This window comes from Pristiophorus japonicus, chromosome 15 (assembly GCF_044704955.1).
Source record: "Pristiophorus japonicus isolate sPriJap1 chromosome 15, sPriJap1.hap1, whole genome shotgun sequence".
Taxonomy (NCBI): domain Eukaryota; kingdom Metazoa; phylum Chordata; class Chondrichthyes; family Pristiophoridae; genus Pristiophorus; species Pristiophorus japonicus.
Window position 1 is genome coordinate 87,636,771 of NC_091991.1, and position 22,418 is coordinate 87,659,188.

At 44.1% G+C, this 22,418-nt stretch overlaps 1 protein-coding gene and 1 long non-coding RNA gene across 5 annotated transcripts in view; one reads left to right on the forward strand and one right to left on the reverse strand.

The window, feature by feature from the left end:
• large1 (LARGE xylosyl- and glucuronyltransferase 1) overlaps positions 1-22,418 on the reverse strand; it is a 781,831-nt gene that overhangs the window by 635,533 nt on the left and 123,880 nt on the right. The gene's annotated exons all lie outside the window — the stretch shown is intronic.
• LOC139280895 (uncharacterized) overlaps positions 1-22,418 on the forward strand; it is a 60,527-nt gene that overhangs the window by 22,493 nt on the left and 15,616 nt on the right. Inside the window, exons 2-3 of one of the 2 annotated variants that reach the window (XR_011596787.1) lie at positions 16,134-16,242; positions 18,061-18,242. This is a non-coding gene — a long non-coding RNA (uncharacterized lncRNA). The remainder of the gene's footprint in view (positions 1-16,133; positions 16,243-18,060; positions 18,243-22,418) is intronic. The other variant, XR_011596788.1, reaches the window with a different exon arrangement.

A 22,418-nucleotide genomic window follows, 5' to 3' on the forward strand; every position in this document is an offset into this window, starting at 1 on the left:
GGTGCAGAAGGGAGGGATTCAAATTCCTGGGACATTGGAACTGGTTCTGGGGGAGGTGGGACCAGTACAAACCGGACGGTCTGCACCTGGGCACGACCGGAACCAATGTCCCAGGGGGAGTGTTTGCTAGTTCTGTTGGGGAGGAGTTAAACTAATATGGCAGGGGGATGGGAACCTATGCAGGGAGACAGAGGGAAATAAAATGGAATCAGAAGCAAAATATAGAAAGGATAATACTAAAAGTGGAGGGCAGAGAAACCCGAGGCAAAAAACAAAAAGGGCCACATTACAGCAAAATTCTAAAGGGGCAAAGTGTGTTTAAAAAAAACAAGCCTGAAGGCTCTGTACCTCAATGCGAGGAGTATACGGAATAAGGTGATGGTTTTCTAGACAAATATGTCGAGGAACCAACCAGGGAGCTGGCCATCCTAGACTGGGTAATGTGTAATGAGAAGGGATTAATTAGCAATCTTGTTGTGCAAGGCCCCTTGGGGAAAAGTGACCATAATATGGTCGAATTCCTTATTAAGATAGAGAGTGACAAAGTTAATTCGGAAATTAGGATCCTGAACTTAAGGAAAGGTAACTTCGACGGTATGAGGCGTGAATTGGCTAGAATAGACTGGCAGACGATACTCAAAGGGTTGATGGTGGATAAGCAATGGCAAACATTTAAAGATCACATGGATGAACTTCAGCAAATGTACATCCCTGTCTGGAGTAAAAATAAAACTGGGAAGGTGGCTCAACTATGGCTAACAAAGGAAATTAAGGATAGTGTTAAAGCCAAGGAAGAGGCATATAATTTGGCTCGAAAAAGCAACAACCTGAGGACTGGGAGAAATTTAGAATTCAACAGAGGAGGACTAAGGGTTTAATTAAGAGGGGGAAAATAGAGTACGAGAGGAAGCTTGCAGGGAATATAAAAACTGACTGCAAAAGCTTCTATAAATATGTGAAGAGAAAAAGATTAGTAAAGACAAACATGGGTCCCTTGCAGTCGGATTCAGGTGAATTTATAATGGGGTACAAAGAAATGGCAGATCAACTGAACAAATACTTTGGTTCTGTCTTCACGAAGGAAGATACAAATAAGCTTCCGAAGGTACTCGGGGACAGTGGGTCTTGTGAGAAGGAGGAACTGAAGGATATCCTTATTAGGCGTGAAATTGTGTTTGGGAAATTGATGGGATTGAAGGCCCATACATCCCCGGGACCTGATAGTCTGCATCCCAGAGTACTCAAGGAAGTGGCCCGAGAAATAGTGGATGCATTGGTGATCATTTTCCAACAGTCTATCGACTCTGGATCAGTTCCCATGGACTGGAAGGTAGCTAATGTAACACCACTTTTTAAAAAAGGAGAGAGAGAGAAAACGGGTAATTATAGACCTGTTAGCTTGACATCAGTAGTTGGGAAAATATTGGAATCGATCATGAAGGATGAAATAGCAGCGCATTTGGAAAGCGGTGACAGGATCGGACCAAGTCAGTATGGATTTATGAAAGGGAAATTATGCTTGACGAATCTTCTGGAATTTTTTGAGGATGTAACTAGCAGAGTAGACAAGGGAGAACCAGTGGATGTGGTATATTTGGACTTGCAGCAGGCTTTTGACAAGGTCCCACACAAGAGATTGTTGTGCAAAATCAAAGCTCATGGTATTGGGGGTAATATACTGACGTAGATAGGGAACTGGTTGGCAGACAGGAAGCAGAGAGTCGGGATAAACGGGTCCTTTTCAGAATGGCAGGCAGTGATTAGTGGAGTGCCGCAGGGTTCAGTGCTGGGACCCCAGCTCTTTACAATATACATTAACGATTTGGATGAAGGGATAGAGTGTAATATCTCCAAGTTTGCAGATGACACTAAATTGGGTGGCGGTGTGAGCTGTGAGGAGGATGCTAAGAGGCTGCAGGGTGACTTGGACAGGTTAGTTGAGTGGGCAAATGCATGGCAGATGCAGTATTATGTGAATAAATGTGAGGTTATCCATTTTGCGGGCAAAAACATAAAGACAGAATATGATCTGAATGGTGGCAGACTAGGAAAAGGGAAGATGCAACGCAACCTGGGTGTCATGGTTCATCAATCACTGAAAGTGGGCACGCAGGTGGTAAAGAAGGCAAATGGTATGTTGGCCTTCATAGCGTTTTGAATATAGAAGCAGGGCGGTCTTACTGCAGTTGTACAGGGCCTTAGTGAGGCCTCACCTGGAATATTGTGTTCAGTTTTGGTCTCCTAGTCTGAGAAAGGACATTCTTGCTATTGAGGGAGTGCAGCGAAGGTTCACCAGACTGATTCCAGGGATGGCTGGGCTGTCATATGAGGAGAGACTGGATCAACTGGGCCTTTATTCACTGGAGTTTAGACAGATGAGGGGGTATCTCATAGAAACATAAGATTGAGACGGGACTGGACAGGTTAGATGCGGGAAGAATGTTCCCAAAACCAGGGGACATAGTCTTAGGATAAGGGGTAAGCCATTTAGGACCGAGATGAGGAGAAACTTCTTCACTCAGAGTTGTTAACCTGTGGAATTCCCTGCCGCAGAGAGTTGTGGATGCCAATTCACTGGATATATTCAAGAGGGAGTTAGATATGGCTCTGACGGTTAAGGAGATCAAGGGGTATGGAGAGAAAGCAGGAAAGGGGTACTGAAGGAATTATCAGCCATGATCTTATTGAATGGCGATGCAGGCTCGAAGGGCCGAATGGCCTACTCCTGCACCTATTTCCTATGTTTCTATGTTTCTAAGATAAAAGTTCATGGGGTTGGGGGTAATGTATTCGCATGCATAGAGGATTGGCTAACTAACAGAAAACAGAGAGTCGGGATAAATGGTTCATTCGCTGGTTGGCAACTAGTGGGGTGCTGCAGGGATCAGTGCTGGGACCCCAACTATTTGCAATCAATATTAATGACTTGGAAGAAGGGACTGAGTGTAACATAGCCAAGTTTGCTGACAATACAAAGACGGAAGAAAAAGTAATGTGTGAGGAGGACACAAAAAATCTGCAAAAGGACATAGACAGGCTAAATGAGTGGGCAAAAATTTGGCAGGTGGTGTATAATGTTGGAAAGTGCGAGGTCATGCACTTTGGCAGAAAAAAATCAAAGAGCAAGTTATTATTTAAATGGAGAAAGATTGCAAAGTACTGCAGTACAGCGGGACCTGGGGGTACTTGTGCATGAAACACAAAAGGATAGTATGCAGGTACAGCAAGTGATCAGGAAGACAAATGGAATCTTGGCCTTTATTGCAAGGGGATGAAGTATTAAAGCAGAGCAGTCTTTCTACAGCTATACAGGGTATTGGTGAGGCCACACCTGGAATACTGCATGCAGTTTTGGTTTCCATATTTACGAAAGGATATACTTGCTTTGGAGGCAGTTCAGAGAAGGTTCACTAGGTTGATTCCAGAGATGAGGGGGTTGACTTATGAGGAAAGGTTGAGTAGGTTGGGCCTCTACTCATTGGAATTCAGAAGAATGAGAGGTGATCTTATCAAAACTTATAAGATTATGAGGGGGTTTGACAAAGTGGATGCAGAGAGGATGTTTCCACTGATGGGGGAGACTAGAACTAGAGGGCATAATCATAGAATAAGAGGCCGCCCATTTAAAATTGATGGAGAAATTTCTTCTCAGAGGGTTGTAAATCTGTGGAATTTGCTGCCTCAGAGAGCTGTGGAAGCTGGGACATTGAATAAATTTAAGACAGAAATAGACAGCTTCTTAAACGATAAGGAGATAAGAGGTTATGGGGAGCGGGCAGGGAAGTGGAGCTGAGTCCATGATCAGATCAGCTCTGATTTTATTGAATGGCGGAGCAGGCTCGAGGGGCCGTATGGCCTATTCCTGTTCCTTTTTCTTATGTTCTTATGACATCATAAGATGAAGGCCTATCAGGAAAAGGACAGCCTCTTGATTAATTAGCCTTTCCTGATGAATCCAACCTGGTCTCAAAATAAAGATCACGGTGCTGATCCCTCGAGTAATGTACGCCTTCTCTTTTTCTACTACGCTGCAGATTTACGTCACATTTACAATCACTGAACCTTCTTGTCCTTGTTTGGGGGAAGTCTGGACTGTATAGGTATGAGGGGGCTCAGGGCTGCATCGTGGGGTAGTCCCAGAGTGGCAATGTATGGGAGCCACCCCTCACAGTTATCTACCTGGAACAGATAGCCTTAAGCTGTCAGCAAAATCGTAGACCTGTCGTTTCCCTGGATCCCTACTGCTGTCTGCTCCTCGAGCTCTCAATATTTAGACTTGAGAACGCGGCCAACTGAGAACCTGTAGTCAATTGTAACATAAAAGCAGCAACCACCTGTAGAGCCCAGTGCTGTACAGGCCTCTCCGCTGAATACAACCCCAAACTGTCTGTTATGATCCAAGCAGTTTTATTGGCATTGTACTTTCAGCTAGCAGGAGCCATTGAAAATAATGTGCTGTTCAGTCACTATCTTGGATTCCCTTGTGTTCTGTGAAACATACTCCATGTCAATACAATTATTTCCCCCCCTCCTGCAAACTAAGAGGTTTGTGACAAAGCCCGAGTACAATATTGATTGTATCATTCTGTTGAAGAATGCGTGCAGATAAAGCAGATCTATAACAGTTTTTTTAATCTTTTTTTTAAAGTCTATTTTCTCCTTTTGGCATCTGCTGACAAACTTGCCAACGCCTGTCTGGCAGGTGGAAACAGGGACTTTGTGTGATAGTGTGAAGCGGGTAGTAGCGATTCAGCAACCCGTGTTACATCTCTCCTCAATTCCATTTGCGTTAATTGCAGAGGTAAAGTGGCACTGGGCTCAAGAGTCAGCTGTGGCTCGGTCGCTGGCACTCTCGCTTCTGAGTCATGAAGGTTTGTGGGTTCCAGTCCCACTCCAGGAACTTGGGCACAAAAATCTAGGCTGACACTCACAGTGCTGAGGGAGTCTTTCAGATGAGACGTTAAACCGAGGCCCCGTCTGCCCTCTCAATTGGATGTAAAAGATCCCATGTCACTATTTTGAAGAGGAGCAGGGGCGTTATCCCTGGTGTCCTGGCCAGTATTTATCCCTCAGTCAACATAACAAAAACAGATTATCTGGTCATTATCACATTGCTGTTTGTGGGAGCTTGCTGTGCGCAAATTGGCAGCCGTGTTTCCCACATTACAACAGTGACTACACTTCAAATGTACTTCATTGTAAAGCGCTTTGAGACGTCCGGTGGTCGTGAAAGGCGCTATATAAATCCCAGTATCATTCTTTCTTTCTAGAGAAACTTGAATAAAAGGTTGAAGGTTTTAAATTGATTGCGTTAGGGGAACAATGACCCTCACGTCGGTTAGTGAGGGTGGGAGAGTTGGGCAAACACAACTAGATACAGGCAGCTGAGTTTCGAAGAAGTTGGGCTTTGTGGAGGATGGAGAAGGAGTCAGCAAGGAGGCCATTGGAGAAATCGAATGTAGAGGTGAAAAGGTATAGAGGAGGGTATCAAATGCACCCAATTAAGTTCAACAAGTTACAGGTGCTTAAATAGGGAGCACAGGAGGCTGTTTACAAGATTTTGCAGGAGGATTTAGATCAGTTTTGCAAAAAGAAAGAGAGAAAGAAAGAGAAAGTGTAGTTACTGTTATAATGTGGGAAATGCGGCAGCCATTTTGCGCACAGCAAGCTCCCACAAACAGCAAAGTGATAATGACCGGATAATTTTTTTTTATATAAAAGTGATGCTGGTTGAGGACTACATATTGGCCAGAACACCGGGGATAACTCCCTTATAGTACCGTGGGATCTTTTATGTTCACTCGAGAGGGCAGGCGAGGCCTCGGATTAACGTTTCCTCTGAAAGACGGCACCTCCGACAGTGCAGCACTCCCTCAGCACTGCACTGAAGTGCCAGCCCGGATCTTGTGTTCAAGTCTCTGGAGTGGGACTGGAATCCACAACCTACTAACTTAGGTGAGAGAGAGAGTGCCATCCACTGAGCTACAGCTGACAATTTAGTATTGCATGTTGTACCAACAAAGGGGGCTGGGAATGATAAGAAATTCAACATGCTCAATGTCAAGCTAACGCGACAAATCAGTTTTATCAAAAAAAAGCAAACAGAACATTCGGATATATCCCCAGAACAGTGGGGTATACATCTACAGAGGTTATATTGAAACTTTATAAATACACTAGTCAGACCTCACTTGGAATCCTATGGTGATTCTCAAACATCTCCATTCCTTCACAAACACATACATAGGTCAACCATAAGAACTGCTAGGGATATATTGGGCTGTTCAGTGACTCATGATCTATAACAGGCTATAATAAATTAGGCCCATGCCAAATTTAGCACAGATCACTATGGCGGTAATATAATCTGCACTTAGCATGTTTCCTGTACAGGATAAATCGGATCCAGCATGGATCACTATAAAGGTTATGTTTTATTTTTACATAATTGAACATAAGAATCTATAGGAAAAAATGCCATTAGGTCTAACTAGTGTTTTCAAAGATCAATTACATCAATCTCCTTTTAACTATATTCCTGAGGTCTTGAGCCTATTCACACTATCTGCTTCAATATCCTTTCCTGCTAACTTATTCCACAATTTTATAAAATAAGGAATTCAGGAAAAACTTATTTACCCACAGAGTAGTGGGCAGGGGGAATGTGCCACCATGGGGAGTAGGTGGGGCAAATACCATATATGCATTTATGAGGAGGCTAAATAAACACATAAGGGAGAAAGGAATAAAAGGATATGAAGGTAAGGTGAGCGGAGGTAGGATGGGAGGAGGCTTATGTGGAGTACAAACACCAGCTTGGCTGCATGGCCGGTTTCTGAGCTGTAAATTCGATGTAATGTTCCTTTGGGTGATAAAGATCTGTGTCTTCCCTTCCTTTTCCTAAATTCCTCATTTTAACTTCTACTCGTCAATATTGAAACCCTTTACCATAGTGAGCAATTTCCTGAATCAACTTTTAATCCCCTTCATAACCTTAAAAGCTTCAATTAGATCTCTGTCTCTTCTACAAATAAAATAAACTCTAAAAAGCTAGTCACATAATTCTGTGGTTTCGGAAAAACTAGTTAGATTGATAGTCCTTAAATCACTTAGATTATCCAGTTTTATAGATATAATATATTACCTCATCACATCCTCAGGATGTCCTAAAGCACTTAATAAGCAATAAATTACTTTTGCAGAACAGTCACAGTTGGCATGTAAGCAAACACTGCAGCCAATTTTACATACAACAAGGCTTGACAATCAACAAATGAGATGAATGGCCAGTTGATTATTTTTGGTGATGTTGTTTGAATGTTGGCCAGGACACCAGGAGAGCTCTCTGCTTTTCTGCAAACTGTGCCATGGGATCTTATAAAATACAGTGTAGCCAAAGGAACAACCTTTGGAGCTCGGAGCTGGAACATCACATCCGTGTCTCAGGGGCTGAGCAGCTCTAGGTCAGGAACCTCAGGATTAGATCAGATCAAGTCTAAGGTCCGCAATAAAGAAAGACTTGCATTTATATAGCACCTTTCACCACCACCGGAAGTCTCATAAGAACATAAGAAATCGGAGAAAGAGTAGGCCACCTGGCCCCTCGAGCCTGCACCGCCATTTAATATCATGGCTGATCTGATCATGGACTCAGCCCACTCCCCAATACCCTTTATTCCCTTATCGCTCAAAAATCTGTCTATCTCCGTCTTCAATATATTCACTGGCCCAACCTCCACAGCTCTCTGGGATTTACATCCCTCAGAGAAGAAATTCCTCCTCATCTCAGTTTTAAATGGCCAACCCCATATTCTGAAACTATGACCCCGAGTTCTAGATTCTCCCATGAGTGGAGACATCCTCTCTGCATCTACCTTGTCAAGCCCCCTCATTAACTTATAAGTTTCAATAAGATCACCTCTCATTTCTTCTGAACTCCAATGAATATAGACCCAACCTACTCAACCTTTCTTCATAAATCAACCGCTTCATCTCAGGAATCAATCTAGTGAACCTTCTCTGAACTGCCTCCAATGCAAGTATATCCCTCCTTAAATAAGGGGACCAAAACAGTACGCAGTACTCCAGGTGTGGTCTCACCAATACCCTGTACAATTGTAGCAGGACTGCTCTGCTTTTATACTCCATCCCCCTTGCAATAAAGGCCAACATTCCATTTGCCTTCCTGATTACTTGCTGTACTGCATACTAACTTTTTGTGTTTCAAAGCACTTTACAGCCAATTAAGTACTTTTGGAGTGCAGTCACTGTTGTAATGTAGGAAATGCGGCAGCAAATTTGCGCACAGCAAGCTTCCACAAACAGTAATGTGATAATGACCAGATAATCTGTTATGTTGATTGAGGGATAAATATTGGCCAGGACCAGAGATAACTCCCCTGCTCTTCTGCAAAATAGTGCCATGGGATATTTTACTTCCACTTGAGAGAACAGACGGGGCCACGGTTTAACGTCTTATCTGAAAGATATAGGCCATAAAATGAGAACCCACTTGATCAGGCTTTGGGGTGATGAAAACGCAAACCTAATTCCAGCTTAGATATTCTAATATCTGAGCTATAGGTAGAATTTAGGTTCGATAAGGAGCAGGATCATAAATCAAGCTCATTAAATTACCCCAACGATAACAAGAGGGAAGGGTTGGTATCAGCAGTCCCAAAGATAATGTGCCAAATCTTGTTGGAAAATTAACGGTGCGTTAGCAATGTACACCGTTATTAATGTCCAATTCGACCAGCAAATTCAGGGGATGAAGAGATACGGTGTGAGTTACAAATCTCTAGATTGCTGCTAGTTCCCTATTATTTTGAAGAGCTTGCTGGATTTGCACATTAATTGCCCATGAAACTTGCCACAGAAAGCTCGGGCTGGTAATTATGAGCGTTACGTATATTTTTAACAACGTGTAATTGTTAATGCAATGCCAATCAATGTCTCGGGCCCAGAAAGGGAACTTTTAAACTGTTCAGTCTCATTCCTACAGGTAGCACATTGTTCTTAGAGATTAAAATTTTTTTTTAATTTGCTTGCTTTTCCTTTCGGTCTCCATTTTGTCTCTCTCTTAATCCAATCTTTCTCCTCTTTATTTCTATTTCTGTTCTTGATTTTGCTCCAATTCATCCTACTTCCTTCTCCGTTGTTCCCCTATTTGTTTCTCACACAGGCCAGCCCACACTGCGACATGTATGCGTACTAAGTCAGTGCAGCAGAGCTGGTCTCCAGTCATCTTGGACCAAGACCTAGCTCTGTCAAGCCCGTGTGGTGGCTGGTGTGCAACAGCCACCACACGTTAAAATAATCCATGCACAGGCATCTTCCACCCTTCAATATTTAGTTCGGGGCCTGGAATATCAGGTGCTTCATTGAAACACCTGTGAACTTTTTGCCGTGGAAGCGAGATATCCTTGGTTTATGGGACTGCCTATGATGGCGACGATGATTTGTTTCTCAATCCTTGAATCTCATTGGTTGAGGAGATAGACCTTTGGACCCGCATTCATTGAGGTCCCAGATGCCCCGTTGCCCTAGTGATCTGCTCGCACTTCCAGAAATTTGCGGGGCAAAACATTTGAGCTGAAGGATGCAGGAAAAAGTTTAACGGAGTGCACCATGAGATGCAAGATTGGTCACAATATGATTTACAGAGATATTCAGGTCAAGCTTCTCCAGTCAGAGAATCCTACCAGCTTCTTTCTGTTTTTACCTCGATTGCTCGCGGCCTCAAGAAACATGCTTTGAAAGAAGCTTGGCGAGGCAACCTGAAAGGGCGAGGCATCAAAGACAAACAGACACCAAAATGGCGATTGCACATCAACGGTTTGAAGTTACTGACAGTCTTCGCGGCCCTCCGGAAATCTGCACAATGGGTCTCGAAAGAACCACATTTAAGATTTTCAAACTGGAGACCGCAACTGCATCAGCCTCAACGGACAAGGTCACATCCAGTGCCGGGTGCAGTAACTCAGGATCTGAATGACTGCCAGCAAAAGGCTGAGCGTACCTTATCTGATAATGCTGCATCAAAAGGGGGCTGATCGAACAGAGCATCCCGGCCTGCTTCCACAGACACTCTTGACAGATTTCTATGCGGCCCACAGACGAGGCGCATTCATTTGTCAGAGTACTATCTGTGGCGAAGTGTGCACCACTCACATGGCCAAACCCATAAAACATATTTATTTCCTCCTTTCTGCCATCAGTAACTCAAACTTTCTCAAGGACTGTTCGGAGATAGGGATTGACGTACTGCCACTTTAAGCCTCACAACTTTAGTTCCAGACACCGATCGTTAATGCTGATAGATTACCTCAGGATATTCTACTTACCTCATCTCATTCTACAAGAGAGATTCCATGGACATCAAGGGGGCAGAATCCTTTTTATGGCATCTCCTTACAGTTTTATCCTCAATGTTCAATTTGCTTTCCATAAGATTTAAGCATAGAGCTAAAAGCTTCGGTTACAGGCCAGTCAGATTAGTTCTGCCTCTTAAAGAACTTGCATTTATACAGCACCTTTTAGGACCTCAATGTCCCAAAGCGCTTTAAAGCCAATGAAGTATTTTCAAGTGTAGTCACTGTTGTAGTGTGGAGAACGGTAGCCAAAGACTGCCCTGTGGGGGAAGAGCATCCGGGAGGGCGCTGAGCACCTCGAGTCTCGTCGCCGAGAGTATACAAAAAACAAGCGGTCAGCCGAAGGAGCGTGCGGCAAACCAGACACCCCACCCACCCTTTCCTTCAACCACTCTCTGTCCCACCTGTGACTGTGACGTGTGAAGAAGACTGCGGTTCCCGTATTGGACTGTACAGTCCCTGAGAACTCACTTTTAGAGTGGAAGCAAGTCTTCCTCGATTCCGAGGGACTGCCCATGATGATGTGGGAAACGTGGCAGTCAATTTGCGTACAGCAAGCTCCCATAAACAGCAATGTGATAATGACCAGATCATCTGTTTTAGTGATGTTGGTTGAGGGATAAATATTGGCCAGGTCACCGGGGATAACTCCCCTGCCCTTCTTCGAAATCGTGCAAGGGATCTTTTGTATTAACCTGAGAATGCAGATATGTTTTAACATCTCATCCAAAAGGCGGCACCTCCAACAGTGCAGCACTTCCTTAGTACTGCACTGGATTGTCAGCCCAGATTATGTGCTCAAGTCTCTGGAGTGGGACTTGAACTTTAAGTTAAACAATTATACATGTGTTTGAGATGGTAATGGTGTCACGCCCAAGGCCCATTGCAATCAATGGGTAATGTTGCAGCAGGAGCACCTTGCTGACTTTCTCCAGAGGTGCTGTTGCAACAAATGAAAAAAAGCTAAATCAAACAAGAATACCTGCTGTTTCTGCCTGCTCCAGAGGTGGTGCTCCAACTTCTCAGCCTGCTACAGCAGGCACAATATAAAAGGCACAACACTTCCGACCACAAACCATGAGCACAACCACAGGGAAATCCAATTGTACCAGACAAAAGGTTCACTAGAATTACACCAGGAATGAGAAATTACAAAAAAGGGTGTGAAAAATTGGGCTTCTTTCACTGAGAAATTTACAGGGATATGGAAAGAAAGGAACAAACAAACTTGCGGGACCACTCCATAAACTCAGGACGTCCCAAAGCATTTCACAGCCAATGAAGTACTGTTGAAGTACAGTCACTGTGGTCATGTCAAGAAACGTGACAGCTAATTTTCACACAAGTCCCAGTGAGATAGATGATCTGGTAACTTGTATTAGTGATGTTGGTTGAGGGATAAACATTTCACAATCCTTAAATTGCGCTATGGGATCTTTTACATCCACCTGAGCAGGCAAATGGCACCTCGATTTAACGTATCATCTGAAAGACAGCACTTCTGACAATGAAGTACTGCACCAAACAAAGTGTATTCCTCGGCAATGTACCCACTTAGCCGCCCGGCCACGTAGCTCTCTGAAGCTCCCCCGCAGGCCGCTTGATCAATGGAAAAACCGCCCATGCGCGTAAGTTTGAATGGGTTACGCATCCCCGTAAAGGGGCCACACACCCAAAATAAAGTTACAGGGAACATTGATCCTCGGTTATAAATTTAAATCACTGGAGCAGAACCGATATCCATGGCCTCCTGAATAAGAGGTAACAATGTTACTACAGAGCACAGGCATTCTAGAAGTCTTCGCGATTAAGCTCTATCTCACCACCAACTTATATTTATATAATGCCTTTCACGTAATAAAATGTCCCAAGGTGCTTTTATTATCAATAAAAACAAAATTTGCCACAGAACCATATAAAGATGATATTTGGGCAGATGACCAAAAGTCTGGTCAAAGAGTTAGGTTTCAAGGAGCATCTTAAATGAGGAAAGAGAAGTGAAGGCGTCAGAGAGATTTAGGGAGGGAATTCCAGAGCTTAGGGCCTAGGCAGCTGAAAGCACAGCCACCAAAGGTGGAGCGATTAAAATCGGGGATGCGCAAGAGGCCAGAATTGGAGGCGTGCAGAGATCTCAGAGGGTTGTAGGGCTGGAGGAAATTCGAGAATTCGAGAATTAGGAAGGGGCGAGGCCCATGAGGAACTTGTAAAGAAGGATAAGAATTTTAAAGTCGCGGTGTTGCTACGTCAAGACAAGTCAATCACCAATTATTTCAAAATGCCTATATGCTAAGATATTGTGAAGAAAAGGCTCCCCTGATAGCTAGTGGGTAAATACACTGCATGGGCTCATACTGAGCCATGGAAAAAGTGGTGTTATATTCAAAGGAGACTAGATGGCCCATTGGTTTAGACACTTTTCTTTTAACTCTGGGACCAGACCGATAGAGAATAGGTTTTTGATTGTCGGTTTGTGCTGAGTGAGCTATCTGAGCTGGGGCAGCATGCTATGGTAAAATAATCTGCCAATACTCACGCGTACAGAATGACCACTTGGATGAGGTACTGGACTAGAGTGTCCATGGTATCTTGCCCTAGTAGGAGTCAATTCCTTCAGTGGCAGGGGTGGAAGGGTGGGGGAATTCTAAAATAGGTTATGAAGGAGCATAACAACCAGCTGGCCATTAGTGAAAAGTGAAATTATTTCTGAAAGCAAAGCCTCCAGAGTCACATACCTTTTTAATAATGTGTGATATGTTTGAAGAATCCTCGTGCTACCCTTATAAAAATGAAGGTCAAGGGGCGAGTTTAAAGAATAATTGTCGGGAAAAGATGTCAGGGTTCAGTGCAGATCACCCATCTACAAACAGTGCGTGTGATGACAATCTAGGTATTTTCTTCAGAAAATTCACAAGATTGTTCAACCCTTTTCTCTTTGTCGAAATCTGATTCCCTTCACACTTTGTGCATTAAAATGTGTTTAAATGCTCTGCTATTTCTTTCTAGTGCCACATCTCTGCCTTGTCTTGAGGTGAGGGAGGCACAGAGCTGACCTGTGAAAAGGAAGCGATAATCAGAGGCTAACCGACAGGTTAAATCGGCATGGTCTGCCAAGCAGCTGGCCATTTTACGAAGTGGGTAAAGCACACTTTCAATAATTGATCTGGATTCTCCTTCCCACATCGTCGGGAATTTCCTTTCCATCTTTACGAGTTGATCCAATTCTCCTTTCCGCTACTTCCATCTGCTGTATATTGATGATCCCGAGACATTGTGCATAGTGGTGCAGTAAATTGGCCCTAACTCCCCTTGGTGTATGACACACTAAAGTACAATTTAAAAGCCAAATAAAATTTTATTAGGCAGTTGACTCATCACATTAGACAATTCCTACAGCTGTAACCTTCTAATCTACTGAAGTAAAATGGCACACTTGCTCACTCTCTCATTTTCCGTTGCCTCGGTAATACAGCTGAAGATGGGAGTAGGAGTAAGCGTGCAATGCCATGGTGGAGACAGGAAGTTGTGTCAGTAAGAAAGGTAACAAGATTTGGGGGAAAAGTACATCAGGGATTAGAACAGGGAAGGTAAAATAAGAACATAAGAAATAGGAGCAGGAGTAGGCCCTTCGGCCCCTCGAGCCTGCTCCTTCATTCAATAAGATCATGGCTGATCATCAACCTCAACTCCACTTTCCCACTCGATCTCCACATCGCTTGATTTCCCCTAGACTCCAAAAATCTATCTATCTCGGCATTTAATATATTCAGAGACTCAGCATCCACAGCCCTCTGGGTCAGAAAATTCCAAAGATTCACAACCATCTGAGTAAAGAAATTCCTCCTCATCTCTGTCCTAAATGGCCTTTAAAAGTGCTGCAGAAAAAGTGAACATTTGTTTATTGAACCCTTGCAAAGGCTTGCATTTTAATTTTCTTGATATTTCTGTGTGTGAGGGAGTGCTTTTAGCAGCACTGCTGAATAAATCACCTGCTGAATTAATGTTGGCTCTTTAACCAGTGTTACTGCAGCAACTGTGCATTTTAATTCAGCCTTTACAACTCGTTACCGTTTCAATCTCCACCACTCATTCTGTAATTAAAGATAAGACTGTGATAAACGGGACACATGCACTTGTTTGAGACTATTCAAATTCTTTGTAGCTGTTCAATTTTTAACATTTTTTAATAAAACCACATTGCCCCTCCATGATCAGCACTGAGGCTGCTTGCTGCTTCTTGCCCCTGCCGTCGGGACCGATGCCACGGGACACCGCTGCCTCAAGCACTGAGGCTGCTTGCTGCTTCTTGCCCCTGCCGTCGGGACCGACGCCACGGTACACCACTGCCTCAAGCACTGAGGCTGCTTGCTGCTTCTTGCCCCTGCCGTCGGGACCGACGCCACGGTACACCACTGCCTCAAGCACTGAGGCTGCTTGCTGCTTCTTGCCCCTGCCGTCGGGACCGACGCCACGGTACACCACTGCCTCAAGCACTGAGGCTGCTTGCTGCTTCTTGCCCCTGCCGTCAGGACCGACGCCACACCGCTGCCTGAAAGGCCTGCCTGAAGCACTTTCACACAGGTAGGAACATGGTTTATTTAAATCTTTTCTTTGCTTATAAATTTTTATTCAGGTTGGTTTTATTTGTATAATATTTGTATAAGTATAACTAAGGATTGATTGTAGAATTTAATGACTTCCCTTACCCCCCCCCCTCCCCCCCCCACCCCCCCCCCACCTCGTTCCCGACGCCTAATTTGTAACCTGCGCCTGATTTTTTAATGTGTAGACAAGGTTTTTTCAAACGTACAAAAATCTTCACTTGCTCCATTCCAAGTTAGTTTGGAGTACGTTTTCACTGTGGAAACTTTCAAATCGGGCGTCAGTGGCCGGACACGCCCCCTTTTGAAAAAAAAATTCTGTTCAAAGTGAAACTGTTCTACCTGACTAGAACTGCAGAAAACTTAAATGTGGAGAATTCTGATTTCTAAGATACTCCGTTCTCCACCGGTTGCTCCTAAAAATCAGGAGCAAATCATGTGGAAACTTGGGGCCATTGTCTCTGGAGGCTTTTGATTCTTTGCTTTGCACAGGCACCCCCTGCCCAATCGCCAATTATTCCCATGCAAGTGAGTATCAGCAGGCTGTTCAGCCGCGGTGAGGCATCACAGCTGTGCCTGATCCCATCCTTACTTGACGTTCACACGAATGCGATTCCAACAGGTGTCACTGGATTGTGATCGGGGTCCGGAACACACTGACTCTGAGGCCACATCTACACAGCCGTGCTGAGATCTCTTCGGCCAGGGATAGGGGTGGCGAGCATCGGGTCGTCCCTTCGGCCAGGGTTGGGGCGGTGACACACTGGAAGGGCGAGGAGCTACTGCGCATGTGCGCAGCTGCCGCCACTGTTTTCGGTGCAGGGCTGTAGCTCCGCCCCCCACTCAATGAGAAACGCCATGCCAGGACCCGGGACACAGAGCAGAGCGGCCAGAATTATTGGTAAGTTTTTTGGCGCCGTTTTGAGCACACAAAGTCGGCGCATTTTGGGAGTGCGCGCCGTAAAAAGGGGTTGGGGAAATTTGGGCCCTATGTTTCAGCTCCCAACCTCACATTACAATGGTCTTGCTTTTAAACTCAGTTCAAAGGCCTTTCCATCATCATCACTCTTGGTTTTACATTATTATTAGCTTAACACACCAAGATTCAAAAAGGCACAATTACAGGACATAATGTGATCTACCTTATCTATTTACTCCATAGAAAAGAATACACATCGAGATGTGTCCATGAGAAGATCAGACTCTCCAAGGCTGTGTTATATGGCGATTTGTTGACATTTGACAGATATTGCAGCCAGCTACATTTGAAGGTTTTTTAATTCTAAAATTTTAACTACAGAACTAATAAAATGGAAGCAATACAGGTGATTCTTTCACATAAAATTGATTTCTTAACTATTTCAAAATTTTAATCTCCCAAAAGAAAGTAAGTAGCATACAGGAGGAAAAGGAAGTGAATGAATTTCCAGATGGAGACAAAAACTTGTAAGAAACAATTAGATGTTGCAACGGGGCTCGTCAGAGTTTGTCTGAATTCAGGTGGGCCAAATTGCATTACTCGACCATAATTATCTTACTATCTTGTAAACTAAATGAGGAAGAGGACAAAGTGAGCAAGTTAACAGGAGGAAGAGGATAATGTCGAGGGAAAGGAAGGAGAAAGTGGGTGAAGGAAAGCAAGAAGGGAAAAGTGGGTGAAGGAAAGAAGGGAGACAGATGGCAATTACATGGTGCTTCTAGACTTTGAATAATAGCCCGGTAGCTATCCTATCACAACAATCTTATAGACTGGCAGATACTGGGAGACTGATATCCGAGAGTCGCCTCCTTGAGTTTACTCTACAACATCCAGTTCCGTTATCCTGAGGACAGAGTTGGAAATGGAATGTTGGCCTTTATTGCAAGGGAGATGGAGTATAAAATTAGGGCAGTCCTACTACAACTGTACAGGGCATTGGTGGGACTACACCTGGAGTACTGCGTACAGTTTTGGTCTCATTTGAGGAGGGATATACTTGCTTTGGAGGCAGTTCAGAGAAGGATCACTCGCTTGATTCCTGAGATGAAGGGGTTGCCTTATGAAGAAACGTTGAGCAGGTTGGGTCTATACTCATTGGAGTTTAGAAGAATGAGAGGTGATCTTATTGAAACGTACAAGATTCTGAGGGGGCTTGACAGGGTAGATGAAGAGAGGATGTTTCCCCTCGTGGGGGAATCTAGAACTAGGGGGCGTAGTTTCAGAATAAAGGGTCGCACATTTAAAACGGAGATGAAGAGGAATTTCTTTTCTCAGAGGGTCGTGAATCTGTGGAATTTTCTGCCCCAGAGAGCTGTGGAGGTTGGGTCATTGAATATATTTAAGGTGGAGATAGACAGATTTTTGAATGATAAGAGAGTCAAGGATTATGGGGAGGGGGCAGGGAAGTGGAGTTGAGGCCAAGATCAGATCAGCCATGATCTATTGAATGGCGGAGCAGGCTCGAGGGGCCAAATGACCGACTCCTGCTCCTATTTCTTATGTTCTATTATCCAGGATTGACTGGATTCACAATTCTGTTGCTGGGATAAAGGAGCCAGATCTAATGATCGGTCACACAGACACTGATCTCCTGAAATCCAAACGAACAAGCAGCCATGTATAAACAGTTTTCACTGGCTTGGTAAAATCATTGAGCTGCACAGGAGAACACACCAATTATACACTTTGAAATTAATTTACATATACATAAATTATAAGTTGATTACAAAACAGATTCTACACTATAATTCAAAAACCACATGTCCTGTCTTGATAAAATTTAGAAATTATCATCACACACTGAAAGGGAGAAAATACTAATGAATTATGCTAATTAGGCCTAGTTTACATATGCAGATAAGACTGATTACAAGGTGGATCTTCCTCAATGTTATGGCAATCGTGTCAGAAGCAGTGATCAGTGAATTGTTGTGGAGCCTTGTACTGCGAGTGAAACCAGAAGAAAAGCTGCTTGTGACAGAATTTATAATTATGATGTTCCAATGTGCCATAAATATACCTGCTGAAGTAGCAAACTGCCAGAGTGTTGCTCTACTTTAATACACTACTAATGTATTTACAATATTCTTTGTTATGCTAAACCCCTCAGGTAACCAGACACAAAAGATGCAAGATCATCTCATTCCGTCCACTGAAACTGAACCGACAAAAAAATCTTATTGTAAAAAATACCTTGCGCCATCAGAAAATCAAGCCAACTGGAGTGGGAACTGGATGGGCCAATGGGTTCGATACTGACCTTTCACTTCAAGTCCGGTCCAGGCTAATGAGGTGAAAGTTTGCTTAGTCTGAAATGAGTTTGAGCAATTTCAATCCAACTTGGAGTGGGCACAGACACACAGTGTAATGGTTGCGTTACTGGACTAATAATCTAGTGCAAATCCCACCGTGGCAGTTAGAGAATCTGAATTGTCTGGTAACAGTAACAGTGATCATGAAGCTGTTGGATTGTCATAATTTAATTTAAAAAGAACTGGTTCACTAATGCCTTTCAGGGAAAGAATACTGCCATCCTTACCCAGTCTTACCCCAACGAGGTTGACTCTTAACTGTTCTCTGAAATGGCCCTCAATTGTATCAAACCACTACCAATGGGTTCAAGGCAGCAGCTCAACAGCACCTTCTCAGGGCAACTAGGGATGCGCAATAATGATCAGGGTGCCAAGATTCCAGAGATTTAATTTTTTTTTTTAAAAAGGCCTACAAGATAAAACCTCCGCTTTTGGGCACTCTTACACTAGGGTGGTGTGGGGAATTGAAAACATGTCTTCTGTGGCTGAGGCTGAGACATGTTGTTGGAATGGAGTTCCAGCAGCTTTCCAGCATCTGCAGTATTTTGTTTGAGCTTCACCCTGTTTTTCCCACATTACAACAGTGGCTACACTCCAAAAGTACATTCATTGGCTGTAAAGCTCTTGAGACTTCTCATAGTTGTGGAAGGAGCTATATGAATCCAAGGGCTGGATTTTCCAGTCTCCTGCGCTCTGTTTTTCGCCCCGGAGCAGCACCGCTCAGAAGAGCTGCGTCCGGTCGGTGTGCAACGCCCCAAGTGGCGACACCAGCACGAGCTTGAGCTCCTGCCCGGCCCGTCCGCCCTAAAGTGGACCCACAATAACTATCTGGGAAATCAGGGCGGTCCAACCATCCAGTCGGCGAAGACGTGAATAATGGACTCCTAAAGGTAAGTGTGATTGTTTTTATTTTATACTTTAAATTTTTTTGCGAGTTGTGTTGTGGTGGCGTGGGCAATGTTTGAATGTTTTTGTGGGGGGGGTGGGGGGTTTCGGTTCCCCCCCGCCCCCCCAGACGTCTCTCGGACGCTCCCGGCCCGACTCTTTAGCTCGGGAGTTTCCCATGCTAGCACCAAGAGACGTGCTCAACGGCTCCCTTAGCGCTGCGCCCCCTGACTCAGGGCCCAGCTGCCCAAACTTACCTGCTGAGGCACAAACTATTCCTGGCCGCTAACTTTCCCGCCCCGCCACCATTATTGCCGCAAAAACATCAAAGCCTAAAATCCAAGTCTTTTTCTTAGCTATGTTATACTTGGCACTGGTGTATGATGCTGACAATGGGTGCCTGAGGCAGGGCAGTTCCATTCCCAGCAATGATGTCCCTCACCTGGAGAAGCACAAAATGTGAAAAGGGAGGGGGGGGAAATTCAACTGGATCTCCTTTGTCTCATCAGTAGCTGCACTACACAGGTCAAGCCAGGAAGTTCTCAGGGTCCATCTCTGCAGTGCGGCTTAAAGCTACAACCTTCTGACTGACAGCTGCCAGCACTGAGCCAAGAGCCAGCGCGACACTTCAATGCAATACTGAGGGGGTGCTGTACGGTCAGAGGCGACAGCTTTGGGAAGAGACATTAAACCAAGGCCCCTCCAGACCACTCAGGCGGCGTGGCCAACATTTATTCCACAAACACCACCTGGTCATTTATCTCATTGCTGTTTGTGGAATAAATGTTGGCCACGCCGCCTGAGTGGTCTGGAGGGGCCTTGGTTTAATGTCTCTTCCCAAAGCTGTCGCCTCTGACCGTACAGCACCCCCTCAGTATTGCATTGAAGTGTCGCGCTGGCTCTTGGCTCAGTGCTACATTACTACACTTCCACAGTACTTGGTTGGCTGGAAGCGCTTTGGGACATCCGGAGGATGTGGAAGGTGCTATATAAATTCATGTTCTTTCTTTCATGAAGGAATTAATGTCACAAATTGGCTGGGGATCCTACTCCCGATCCATGCTCTGTCTCCAACTGACCAGCAGCACCAAAACAACAGAATAACTGCGCGTACATCTCACTTGCTGTTTGTGCGGCCTTGCTGAGCCAAAACTCAGAACAGAAAAATTACTGAATGAAAAAAGACCACGGTCCATTTAATTCCCTTTCCACTATCCTGATCGTTGTGGTAAAAGGTCACGGGATTGGGGGTAATATATTAGCATGGATAGAGGATTAACTAACGAACAGAAAACAGCAATCAGTAACCAGTGGGGTGCCGCAAGGATCAGTGCTGGGATCCCAACTATTTACAATCTATATTAATGACTTGGAAGAAGGGACCGAGTATAACATAGCCAAGTTTGCTGACAATACAAAGATGGAAGGAAAAGCAATGTGTGAGGAGGACACAAAACATCTGCAAAAGGACATAGACAGGCTAAGTGAGTGGGCAAAAATTTGGCAGATGGAATATAATGTTGGAAAGTGTGAGGTCATGCACTTTGGCAAAAAAAAAATCAAAGAATCAAAAAATCAAAAATTTAAACAGAGAAAGATTGCAAAGTGCTACAGTACAGCGGGACTTGGGGGTACTTGTGCATGAAACACAAAAGGATAGTATGCAGGTACAGCAAGTGCTCAGGAAAGCAAATGACATCTTGGCCTTTATTGCAAAGGGGATGGAGTATAAAAGCAGGGAAGTCTTGCTACAGCTATACAGGGTAGTGGTTAGGCCACACCTGGAACACTGCATACAGTTTTTGTTTCCATATTTACGAAAGGATATACTTGCTTTGGAGGCAGTTCAAAGAAGGTTCACTAGGTTGATTCCAGGAATGAGAGGGTTGACTTATGAGGAAAGGTTGAGTAGGTTGGGCCTCTACTCATTGGAATTCAGAAGAATGAGAGGTGATCTTATCGAAACGTATAAGATTATAAGGGGGCTTGACAAGGTGGATGCAGAGAGGATGTTTCCACTGATGGGGGAGACTAGAACTAGAGGGCATAATCTTAGAATAATGGACCGCCTATTTAAAACTGAGATGAAGAGAAATTTCTTCTCTCAGAGGGTTATAAATCTGTGAAATTCGCTGCCTCAGAGAGCTGTGGAAGCTGGGATATTGAATAAATTTAAGACAGAAAGAGACAGTTTCTTAAAGGATAAGGGGATAAGGGGTTATGGGGAGCGGGCAGGGAAGTGGAGCTGAGTCCATGATCAGATCAGTCATGATCTTATTGAATGGCGGAGCAGGCTCGAGGGGCTGTATGGCCTACTCCTGCTTCTATTTCTTATGTTCTTATGATACAATGCAACAAAATTATACGGTACTATAGGAATGCAAGCTTTGTTTCCTTACTGAGAAATCTACACAGGTAGTGTCTATTTGCCAGATATGGGAGTTCATATTCTTTCACTATATGGACACACCCATTTAGCCTGTTTCTGTGCTGCACGCTCTATATAATTCTATGTAATCGTCAACACTGCCTTGAAGAACTGCAGTGCTGAATGGCTCAGGGATTGGAATATCAAGCCAGTCAGAGGGTTTGACTTTGTTCCAATGTCCCATAGTCAGGAGTTACATTTTGAGTGACTAGTTGGCAGGCTGTAACTGGTGGGGTGCAGCAAGGATCAGTGCTTGGGGCTCAGCTATTTACAATCTATATCAATGACTTAGATGAGGGGCCGAGTGTAATGTATCCAAGTTTTCTGATGATACAAAGTTAGGTGGGAAAGTAAGATGTGAGGAGGCCACAAAGAGGCTTCAAACAGATATAGACAGGTTAAGTGAGTGGGCAAGAACATGTCAGATAGAATGTTATGTGGAGGAGTGTGAAGTTATCCAATTTGGTACAAAAATAGAAAAGCAGAATTAAAAAAAAAAATTAGATTGGTATTCAGAGGGATCTGGGTGTCCTTGTACACGAATCCCAGAAAGTTAACCTGCAGGTGCAGCAAGCAATTAGGAAAGCAAAGGGTATTGTTGGCCTTTGTTGCCAAGAGATTGGAGTACAAAAGTAAAGGAGTCTTACTGCAATTACATAGGGCATCGGAGAAAGCGCATCTGAAGTACTGTGTACCCAAGGAAGGATATACTTGCCTTAGTGGGAGTGCAACGAAGGTTCATTAGATTAATTCCTGGGATTGAGGCAACCCAATCCCATAGGCACCGAACTCTTTTTTTTTATATATATATATTATATATGAGCACCTGTTCAAACATCTGAC